Here is an 11,206-nt window from a genome sequence, read left to right on the forward strand (position 1 = left end):
CCATCCGTAGTTAGGGCAAGTCAGGAGATCAAGTTTTAGCTTTGAGAGCGCTGTAGAAAATGTGGGTAAGGCAGTAGGGGCGAGAAATGACAATGGGCTCAGCCAACCTAGAGCCTGCCATACCGGGAAATAACGAATTCATAGCCGAGCGGGCTTATCCAGATGGTCTGCTACTTGACTCAATAGAATTATTTAAAAAAAAATAGACTACTACCCTAAATTAGAAATTGGTGGGCTTCCTGCGTTAAAGGTCATGTTCCAGCCTGATCTTTGCTTGCCCTCCCCTCTCCTCTCTCTTTTCCTCTGTGAGCTTGTCTCAGGCTTCCCAGCCTGCCTCCTGCCATGCAGTAGACAAAAGAGATGAGTCTCTGTACCCAGGGTGGATGAGAGGTTCACCCCATTCCCTTCAAACCGAGGAGGAGGGACGAAGATGCAGCCCTGTGGCCAGTTGCCCCCACCAATCCACCATTAATCACATTGGAAAATTTATTTGACTTGGCTCTTTTGTCCATTTTTCAATCATTTGGACCTCGTGAAGGGAGGGCGCAGTGGATAAGGGGTTAGGTAGCCGCAGGCATGCGATGCTCAGACGGTTGACTTAGAGAATGGAGTGACTTGTCCAGGGGAAGGACTTCGTGGTGCAGGCCGACACAGTAGCTTCTCACTGCCTTTGCCATGGTGCCTGTGTTTCTCCACAGGACAGGAGGTATGGCCTAGAAAAGCCTGTAATTGGAAGACCGTTTGATCCCCAACTTGGCCACTGCAAAGAGAGTAGAATCTAAGAGAAAATGGTCCTGTTGTGTCACTGAGATACATCTTCAATAGGTAAGTAGTGAAAATTGGGACGGGACAAAGCCACGTGACATTATTCATATTGCATGAAAGTGGTGACAGTTTCCCACTATGACTCATAGTGTTCCTTTTGTAAGGTAAGAAATTTCAGAATTTACTACCCTCCAAAGCTTTGTTTCCCTCAGAAACTTCTAGGCTTTGTCACTTTGACAAGGACCGCTGGCGTTAACAGTGCATCTGGGGAGCTCAGCTGCAGCAGCTACGTTGATTCTTATGGGTTCAGTATTTCCTTCCTTTCGCCCTCAGTGCCGATAATTTCTGTTTTGCTAACTTTTCTGTATATATGTGCCTGACCGGTCTTTTGAGCAAATTAAGTGAAGTAGAAATAAACATGAAAACTAAAAGATTGAGCAAGCAAGAGGACAGCTAGAGAATCTGCTATGGGAGTCCAGGGAACACCAGGACAGCCAGAGGGTCAGGGAACTGAGAAGCCACATGCAGAAAGAGGCTGAGCCACAGAAAGCAGGAGGCCATTTGGATAAACACTTGACATCTCTGTATAGTACTGAGGTCGGAGGAGGCCCGGAAGGAATTTTCAGGGAAGAGCTATTATAGACTGAGAACTTCCCTTTTGAGCCTCCCTAAACAAGGGCTTCATATGCAGATGGCGTGGTGTGGTTTCTCGCTGCCGCTTCTCCTTTTCGTAACCGCATGTGCTGCATAAATGAAGCCAGCATCTCCGAGAGAGAGCTGAGAACTGCAGCCTGGGAAGTCGTTGACAAAACGTGGCCCCCCCGGAGGAGGCTTCGTGCCTCTGATGGCTCCTTCAGCCGCTTGAGACGGCAGGGGCTTAACATTTTGATACCGATGTTCAATTTTTCTTTGTTTCTTCCTGTTCTCTGCCACATGGTGGTAGCCTGAGTTGCACAGAATCTTGTGAATCCACTTAGTCAGGACTACAAATGGGAGCCTTTGGAGTGTAAACTTTATCCATCGGGGTGATTTAAGCCATGTCTTGGTGACAGGGCGTCCATCTTAACAAATGGTGTGGGGCCAGCAAAAGCCAAAGACTCTCAGCCGGGGTATGTGATCATTGTCCAAAGGCATGTGAAAAGTGTGACAGTACAGACTCTTTTTTAAAAAATTGTAAAATATACAGAACATAAAATTACCATTTTAATCATTTTTGGGCGTGCATTTCAGTGGCATTGAATATATTCCTGTTGTTTTCCGCCATCACCACCATCCGTTTCCAGAACTTCCTCAGCTCTCCAAATGGAAACTGTGCTCCCATTCAACAACAGTTCTCCCCCGCCCCCCGCCCCCAGGCTGCGGCATCCGCCTTTCCACACCGCTCTGCTGTCTCCGGTGCCTCACATAAGTGGAATTACGCAATGTTCGTTCTTTTGTCTTTGTTTTATTCCACTTAACATAACGTCTTTAAGGTTCATCGAGGTCAGAATTTCATTCCTTTTTATGGCCCACCGACGTTTCATCGCACGTCTATACCCGCTCGTTTACCCGTGCGTGCGTCGTGCCGCGGCATCTTGCTGTGGTTTTGATTTGCGTTTCCGTAACGACTAGTGACGTTGAGCATCTTTTCACGCTTATGGCCCATTCGGACATCTCTTTTGGAGAAATGTCAGCCATGCCGCTCGCCCCCCTTTGTAACCAGGTTCCTTTGTCTTTGTCATCGTGTTGCATGGAGGACAGACGCTTGGATAACAGTCGTTAATAGTGGCAACCGCGACGCTTTGCGCGCTCTTGGACCAGCAAATAGATCGCTCACTGTTCCCTCATTTCAGGCCCAAGATTTTTAAGTATGATTTAAATCAAGTTGTGTCTGGCGTATTCCAACCTCATCTCATCACCTTTAGGTTAAAAGCTTTCCATGCGAATGGCGAACCATTGTTGAAGACACGGAGTCCAGAGAGTGGGGAGTTGGAAACCCAGCAGCTGGTCCCGTTTGAATCTAGAATGTCAACTCATGCAGAGGGAATGAAATGGTAGAACCCAACCCAGGATTTCCATGTTCTCAGAGTCTTCTGGCCACCGCTGGGCAACGTGTCATTTGGCCTACCCTACTGGCACTTCTGCTGCCCAGGCTGTACTGTCTTGAGGGAAAATAGGGTGGCTCTCTGCATAAAATGCCATGGACCATAAAAAATAAAGCAGCTCTTCTGTATGCGGGGTGGGGAGAGAGGTGGAGTGGGGAGAAATTTCAGCCCCCCAGAACCCCTGAAAGTCTTCCCAGTGGTTCTGAGGATCCCGAGAAGTGGGTACATCTGGTGTCCTCTAGGAGCTTGTCCTTTGGAGGCGTGTGGCTTCAGCTTTGTTCCTCTCCCCGTCTTGATTTCTGGAGCAACATGTCCTTCAGGCGCTGACTCTCAAGGCGTTCCCCAGGGCTGCTGCTACCCACCAGCGTCTGCGTCCAGGCACTGGCCTCGGACATACCGTGTCCGACTCGGGCCTTGGCTGTTGGCCACAAGGTTGCTGCCCCTTGCACCTAACTCGTCCCATTCTTCCAGCTTTGTTTGCTTTTTTATGGCAGCTCTCTCATCCCAGATCTGTCTGACAGCATGGGCTGTGCCCGGACCCACTCCAGTGATGCGGACATGTCGCTCTCCGGTCAAACCTATGGAAAGAACTCACTCTCTGTAAGGCGAGATGTTCCCTGCTAGGACGTTCTTCTCTTTCTCCTTTATTAAAGCATGCCCACTGGGGCGCCTCTGGTGCTCCACCCTCGCCAACTGTGGCTAAATCTCGGGTGGGTACAGGTGAGGCTCGGGAGAGGAGGCCATTACATTATTTTGAAGAGAAAAACACTGTATTTCAGCTACATTTTTCTCTTGAGATGACTCTAGCAGAAATGTACTTCCATGTCTCAAATTGCAAGATCTAAATTTTATTCCTCTAATATGAATATTTCCACATATTTTGGCATTTTAGCTTAAAATCAATCAATCTATCTATCTATCTATCATCCATCTATCTATCTATCTATCTATCTATCTATCTATCTATCTATCTATCTATCTATCTATCTATCTATATGGAACACAGTCATTTTCTAACCATCCCAGGGAAATTTAATGGAGTTTGGAATCTTCTTAGAATTAAAGGGTAATGTGATTCATCGAGTGTTTTTCTAGGCTCCTCTGCATAGTACCCTAATAAACAGCTCGGTGGAGTAGAAGCCAAAGCTGGTCTGCATCACACTGGGACTCAGATCGGGGGAGGCAGAGCGCTGTGCTCTCTGCAGAAGTGTTTCCTTTTTGACTTGGCTCTAAACGGCATTATAATCAAAAATGGAAGAAGCACTCGTGGTTCATTGAACAGGTCTGTAAGTGGGAGGGCCTCTGGAAACGTGTTCAGACTTTTCGTTACATAAATAGGGAAATTGCTCAGATGGGCGAATGACTTGCTCGAACTCAAATCATAAGAGCCAGATGTCACTTGTCCATCACCTGTGGCCACATAATTCTAGGCAAGTAGTTCTGAATGGTAGTTATCATCCTCGGACCGTTTGCTAATGGTCGTTACTGACTAGTAATGGCTCATGGTATTTACCTTTCCAGGGTCTAACATTTTAACATGTAACAGAAACTTGATGCACAGGAAGACGAAGGTTTTGACGGCAAAGTCAGCTTTACTCTAAGACCATCTAGAAAACTGGACGGGCAAGGGCTCGTAGGGTGTTTGGATGGACTCCAGCCTCTAACATTGTAAGCAGCGAACCCTTGAAGTCGTATGAATTATTTTATGCACGGGTAGGTGTTTGTGTTTTCTTTAGGGAGCGGATCTGTTTATCCTGGATCTCTTGGTTGGATAAGACAGAAACCTTGAGCATAAAGGCAATTTATTGGTTTATTTTCCATGGGCTCATACCGAGGACACTAATAGCTTCCAGAATGGCTGAAAATACGGTGGTTCTGTTTCTTTTGTCTCCATCTCTCAGCTCAGCTTGCCTCTCACTTCATCCTGATTTGGGATTCCTTCTACTTACTGGACAAGGCCACCACTGACCGCATACTCACACCTGCCGGCTTAAGTATGTTGGGGTGGCAAGATGATGGCTGTCAGCCCTCTGCGTGGGTCACACAGACATGCCCCCACCATTTACTGGGACCAGAGCGCTGAGCTCCGGTGGGTCAGCCTGGCTCACATCTGCGCCCCAGCCCCACACACTGATGGCGGCAGCCTGACAGACCACATGGAGCGGGGGAGGAGCTTCCCACAGGCACCAGAAGGAGGGAGATGGGGAGGCATGTGGAACAGGCCACCATTCACCAGATCCTCAAAGGGTCTGTGATCAAAAAGGTCCAGAACCTTAGGTGTTCCTAGGGGCAAGGGCCATGATGTGGACCTCCTACGAGATCACACTAAATGCTTTCCTGGTCTAACTTAAGAAGATAGAACATTTGGTTTTTATACAGGAACACATTTTTTGCTTCATCCACATAAATGTGCTTGGAGTCCTCACTCTGCAATATAAATATGTTTGTGATTTCGGTTTTTTTATTAGGAGACATACTGTGGTTGGGTTCACTTCATCTGCAGTCTGCCGAGGGTCACTGTCAATTTACTTGGAACAAAAGAAAACAGTTCCGTTCTCTGTAAAATGTAATTTGCACACCATATGATTTGATCACGGCCTGCCTGTCTGTGACTGTGCGTCCCCGAGGGGCCGCCACAGTGTCATCCATCAGAACTCGGGAGAGTCCTAATCCAGGGACATCTCAAATGCGCAGTTGTCATCGACTTCGGTCTCAGTGCCTGGGAATGCTACTGTCGTGCGCTCCCAGGGCCTCGAAACCGTGACAAAATTACACGAACGCTCGACTCGTTTTGTCTTTCCTTTGGAATTAAAAGGAGTGGTATTTTGGTTCATTCTAAGTGGGGGAGGGGGGTAATCTTTCCTGGGACTGATAGAAGACACCTCCCCAGGAGAATGGAAATTAGACAATGTCTGCTGCAGACGGGGCCCTCAAGGAGAGGGGAAGAGCCGTCACTGCGCTGAATTAGGGAGTCCATTCCGATGCCCCACTGAGGCCCTTTCTGGTGGCACAAGAGGGTCAGTGGGAGTGGTATGAAACTCCAGGACTTCTGTGTGTGAGTCACTGGTGGGACAGGGTGACGGAGGACGAAGAAAGGAGAGAACCCGAATGCCAGCTCTCTCGGCGAGGGGTTATGGTGCTGGCTCCGTGGCCCACCTCCTGGCCACGCCCGCAGAGGCTCCGTTCTGCCACTGGGAAAATCCCCTCTGCTGTTGTCCTGCAGGACAGCCATAAGACGGGAAAACTGGGATGGAAAGCTATCGTATTCTTGGGATGACACACTGAGTCTTGGGATGACACGCTGACCCCGAGCTGGGACGATGAGGCAGGGGTGCCACTGTTACACAAGTAACACTTATCAATGGGAGGTCATGGCGAGTGGACCGTGCAGGAGAGTCAGTTGTTGGCACCGGCGCCGTCCTCACATATCTAGGGGGACAGTTCCGTACTCTCCCCCAATCATAGGACCCGGAGCCTGGGAATGACATTTTCCAGAATTCCTTGCAGCAAAGTTCCAGATTATAGTTCATCCGTGACTTCAGTCACTAAGGTGTGATTTATAAGATGAGCAGAGCTAAAATCTGTATTCTCGCTTCTCTGGCAGTGGTGGGCAGATGTGTGGGTTTGGGCAGATGGGGACTTTGCAGTGGCCTCCAGGTTAGACAAACTACTTGTCTCCTCACTGCCCGCGGTTGTCATCCGTGGTGGCTCTGTGACTCCTTCACCCTTCTGATCTTCTGAAAGCTTGTAGTGAGTCCCAGAGCTGGTGGTACCCTGCCTGGCTCTCTCCTCAGCTCTCCCAAGGGCTTCGTTAGAGCCTCTTTTCCTTTCAATTGCAAATATCTATGGTGTCTTTTCCTGATGGATCCTTGACCCCTACTAATAAGCGTTCTACATCCACAAAACTCTCTGCGAGTGAGAGAGATTCTTCAAAAAAGACAAAGCCCTAGGGAGGCATTGGGAGGGTACCACCTGCTGTAGCCGTCGCTTTCCTTAAGGCAGTTAGTTATCTGGGGACGGAGAATCTATCAGAATTTCTGGGCCGTGGCCGTTTCATTCAGAAGAGCATATTTAATAATCTAACGGTTTAATGTTTGAAATGCCGGAAAACAAAACAAAACAAAACAAGCCAGGGTTTTGTTTTGTGAATGCGAACACCTAAAAGGAAAGCTCAGTGACAGCTCGGCTGGCAGTGACCCTGGAGAGACAGAAGTGACTGTCACGGCTTTGAGGGCGAGAGGGCTGGGCCCTCGGAGGGCGGAATCTAGACTCTCCCTTGCGCGTGGCTCTGTGCTCAGCCATTGTCTTCAGTGGCCCTTTTCTGGATGAGCAGTTTCCAGCCGGACTCACCTCCACCTCTCTGCCTCCCCCGTCCTCCCCTCGGCTGTGCTGTTCTTCGTGGCCCCCAGCGCCCCTGACAGACTGTATATCTTGCTCGCTTCGCTTTTCCTGCCTGTCTCTCCACACTGGGGTCCGTGAAGGTAGACGTGTTTGTCTCTCGTGCTCCCCGCTACAGCCTTGGTGGCCGAAACATTTTTGGCACCTGGAAGGCGCCCAGCAAATCGCCCGCTGAGGAGGGAGTGAGGCCCACAGCTCGACAACCACACGAGCTGTTTTCTTTCCTTCTCCTGTATGTGCGTAACACGGTGCCATATAGAGGATCTTAGAGTCTCGTTTGTTTGTCTGTTTGGTTTTTCAATTTTTCCACTTAGCCCGAAGGAAAAGCGTAAAGCTGGGCATCTCGCGCTCGGCTCGTCTTCTGGCCGTGCCTCCCTCTGGGGACTCACCCTGGCGCCTGAAAAGAGGAAGGTACAACAATAAAAACATATGGAGGACTGCACATCCCCGAAATGTCTCAGAGATGCCACTGGATGAAACAAAGCCTCGTGGACGGCAGAGAATTCTTCTACCACGGGCTTCCCTAGGCTGGGAGGCTGCCATAGGTGTCTCCTGCTTTTGGTCCAGGAAGTAGAAGAAATGTCACCTGAGAAGGTCTGGCACAGAAGATGAAATGACAGGCCCTGTCCCCCAGCCTGGAGGGCCATATTTCTAAACAACGGGCTGCGTGTTCTCGGGTACACAGGGATCACCCCATGGACACTTTCTGTCCGGATCTGAGGACTAAGAGGCCGGGGCCCCTGCAGAGCCCGTCCGTGGTGTTTCCTCAGTATGGCAGGGACTCTACTCTGCGACTGGCCAGAGAAACAACAGGTCACACGTCCGCTGCTTCAACGCCTGTGGGGGCAGGCACCATCGCGGCAACCCCTGCCGCCGCCACCGACCTGCTCTCCTCTCTGCTGACGGGAAACCTTAGACGCGTCGCGCTGACCGAGTTCTCGCTTCCTGGAGCTTTAGCCTCTGTCCGTGCGGCGTCGTTCAGCTCCAGTTCCGTGGTAAAGACAAATCGTAGCTGGAGGTCCTAAACCTCACGGCGACACTCGATGATATGATGACACGGAGCAGCGCCGTCTGGCAGAACTTCCTGCCCTGCCCGAGAGGGAGCCGCAAGCACCGGGGTGTGGCCGGTGCGGCCGAAGAACTGAGTTTTTAAACTCGTTTAATTCTTACGCGTTTGAACTTAAAAGTTTAGTGGCCACACATGGTAGTGCAGGTCTAGAATATGCCTCTGTGCGTCTCTTAGACTGTCAGCTAAAAGAAAACGCAACATTTCTTTATTTATGTTTTTAATTCAGTTTATTGGGGTAACATTGGTTAATACAATTATATAATTTTCAGCTGTACATTATAATGTGACATCTGTATATTCTATTGTGTGTTTACCACCCAAAGTCAAGTTTCCTTCAGCAACCGTGTATTTATATATACCCACTTCACCCTTTAACCGTCTGCCTCCCCTCCACCACCCCCCATCTCTCTGGTAACCACTAGTCTACAGTCCATGTCCATGAGTCTCAGTTTGGAAAACACAACATTTAAATGAAAATTGAATCCTGGGAGAGCAGTGTCTCGGTGACATACGGATTCAGCCTTTCTGTATCTGTGCTTTCTTTTTGCCCATTATGTGATAATTTTGACGACTGACCTTTGATATTTAGGACAGGGATCCCAGGAAAGGGATAAACTTCTTATATCCATCTGTCAGCAACAAAATGACTCTCTGGGTATGTTGAACCAGTTTCTAAATCCCAAAGACTGAGGACCAGATGTGGATAGTCCTATATCCTCAAAGGACATGTCCCACTGAGGGCCACCAACTGGCTGGTCACCTTCTGATGTCACCTCATCAGCATTGTCTATAACCTTCCTTCCAAAGGTCAGTGGGCCAAGTGAAAGGGGGTAAGGATCTAAGAGAGGGGGGCTGATGATTGTCAGATGACAGATGTCGTAAGATGAAATGAGCTCTTTCTTCAAAGGCACTGAAGGACCAGTCAAAATTCTGGATCTGAGAAATAACTTGATAAGTGGGCAGAAACAGAGGGCAGATGAACGGGGGAATGGCCAGGAGGGAGCCTGCGAGGCCTGTTGTGAAGCTAGTCCGACCAGAATTTCCCATGAAGAATTTGAGGACTATTTTTAGGGCTATCGTACAAACCAGGGAAAAATAATTTGTAAATAGATTAATTAGGGTCCTGTTTTTGGTTATTTTGGGCAATGTAGCTTTATTTGCTTAGGTATAATTATAACCTTTAAGTCTTAGCTCAAACTCTATTTGTTGCAAGTAACCAGCTTGAGCTGACTTAAGGAAAAACGGGTTATTGTGAGAAAGATACCTGGGCGTCTCTTGGAGTCCAAGATCAGAGAGGCCTCTGGTGAGTGGAACCAAGGACAGGAAAAAGGGCACAGACAGCCCTGTCTCTCCTCTCATTTCTGCTTCTCTGTACATGTTTTCTTTTTCTTCCTCTGCCGACTGTTTGCTGCCATGATGGGAAAATGAGAACTGCCTGTAAGGTCTCGAGTTTATATCTTCTCAGTTGCCACCCTATGCAAAGACTCATTGACTGTCCCAGAATTCTGGCTCAAGAACAAGGAATTTGGGTCAGACGTTCACTTTGATTCAAGCCGCCACAGCCAGAGATGGAGAGTCAGAAGGGCAAACGTGACAGTCAGGGACAGCTGGGTAGGTGGCGGGGAGTTCCCAGAGATCGGAGGTCCCTGTGGCCTGGACAGAAGCATAAAGGGTGGCCGTCAGGGTTACCTCTTGGAGCTCTCATGTGAAATGTTGACTGAGCTTAGGTCCCAGTTGAGAAACGCAGAACTGACGGGCATTCATGCCCACAATAAACACAGAAAGGAGTTTAAACCGTGATCGGAGGTGACAGAATGTAAACAGAACCCTGACTGGTCAACCCTGCTAATTGTTCTTTCCGGCTGCACGCATTAACGTCTCATAGGCTCGCCTTCTGTAGCATGTGCTCCGGACTTAGAAACGGCAATTTCCCCTGCTCAGGATAAAGACTGCTCTTTTTACTCTGTAAGGAACAGGGGAAAAGTTCAGGGCACTTAATGGCAAAATGTAGTAAGACCTGAGACGATTGGTTCTTTTTTGCCACCATCATTGAAGAAGTGTAAAAAATGAATTCCACATGTCGATCATCACTCCTCATATACTTGACCACTTTTTAAAAAGGTGCTGAAAATTAAGGTATAGTTATAGTAGTCAATGCAAACAGCTTTTCAAATCAAAGGTTGGCAAGAGTGGAGGCCACTCCAGTGTTAACGTGGACTGGTGCCTCCACCTCACGCTGTTTTGGGGAAACGGCCACTCTGCCATTTCAGAGATGCCCCGAATCCTTTAGGGCACCGGGTGGTGAGAGTGCTCTCTTTGCCACTCATAGAGTTAGTGATGCATTTTCTTTTTAAATCAGAGTGTAGATTTTTTCAGGACGTGGGCTCTGGAAGAGCGAGGTCGAGACGGGAAGGGAAAAGGAGCAAGAGCGAGCGCCGGGGGTGAAGGACCGGCACTTTCCGCTCCGCCATATTCATGAAAAGAGTATATATACTTTGCTTCAAGTCGGTTGTCTTCATAACCTTTGTTTTTCGTTTACTTATTCAGCAAATACTTCTCGAGCACCCACTATGTGTCATATACTATTCCAAGAAGTCGTCACATATAAATGAGTAAGGCAAAAAGATCCTTACCTCCTTTGTGTTTTCGATAGTGGGTGTTGGCACAGCGAGAGAAGACAGACAGTAAGCACGATAAGTCAGGAAACTGTACGCTGTGTCAAAGGTGATGCTATGGAAAGTCAAAGAGAGGGGCAGATTAAAAGGACCAGGAATCCTTTGGGCAGGGTGGGGTGAATGAGTTGCAGTTTTAAGTATAGTCACCAGGGAGGGACTTACTGGGAAGAGGACAGTTGAGCAGATTTAAAAGAGGTGACAGAGGTGATGTGTGG

At 48.6% G+C, this 11,206-nt stretch overlaps 1 long non-coding RNA gene across 2 annotated transcripts in view; it reads left to right on the forward strand.

Annotated features, from left to right (window-relative positions):
- The window catches only part of LOC112485518, a 113,589-nt gene that overhangs the window by 6,070 nt on the left and 96,313 nt on the right, over positions 1–11,206 (forward strand). Inside the window, exon 3 of one of the 2 annotated variants that reach the window (XR_003048498.1) lies at positions 699–825. This is a non-coding gene — a long non-coding RNA (uncharacterized LOC112485518). Of the gene's footprint in view, positions 1–698; positions 1,439–11,206 lie in introns of those variants that run through there. The other variant, XR_003048497.1, reaches the window with a different exon arrangement.

The sequence above is a fragment of the Pteropus alecto genome, unplaced genomic scaffold (genome assembly GCF_000325575.1).
Source record: "Pteropus alecto unplaced genomic scaffold, ASM32557v1 scaffold5, whole genome shotgun sequence".
NCBI classification, from domain to species: domain Eukaryota; kingdom Metazoa; phylum Chordata; class Mammalia; order Chiroptera; family Pteropodidae; genus Pteropus; species Pteropus alecto.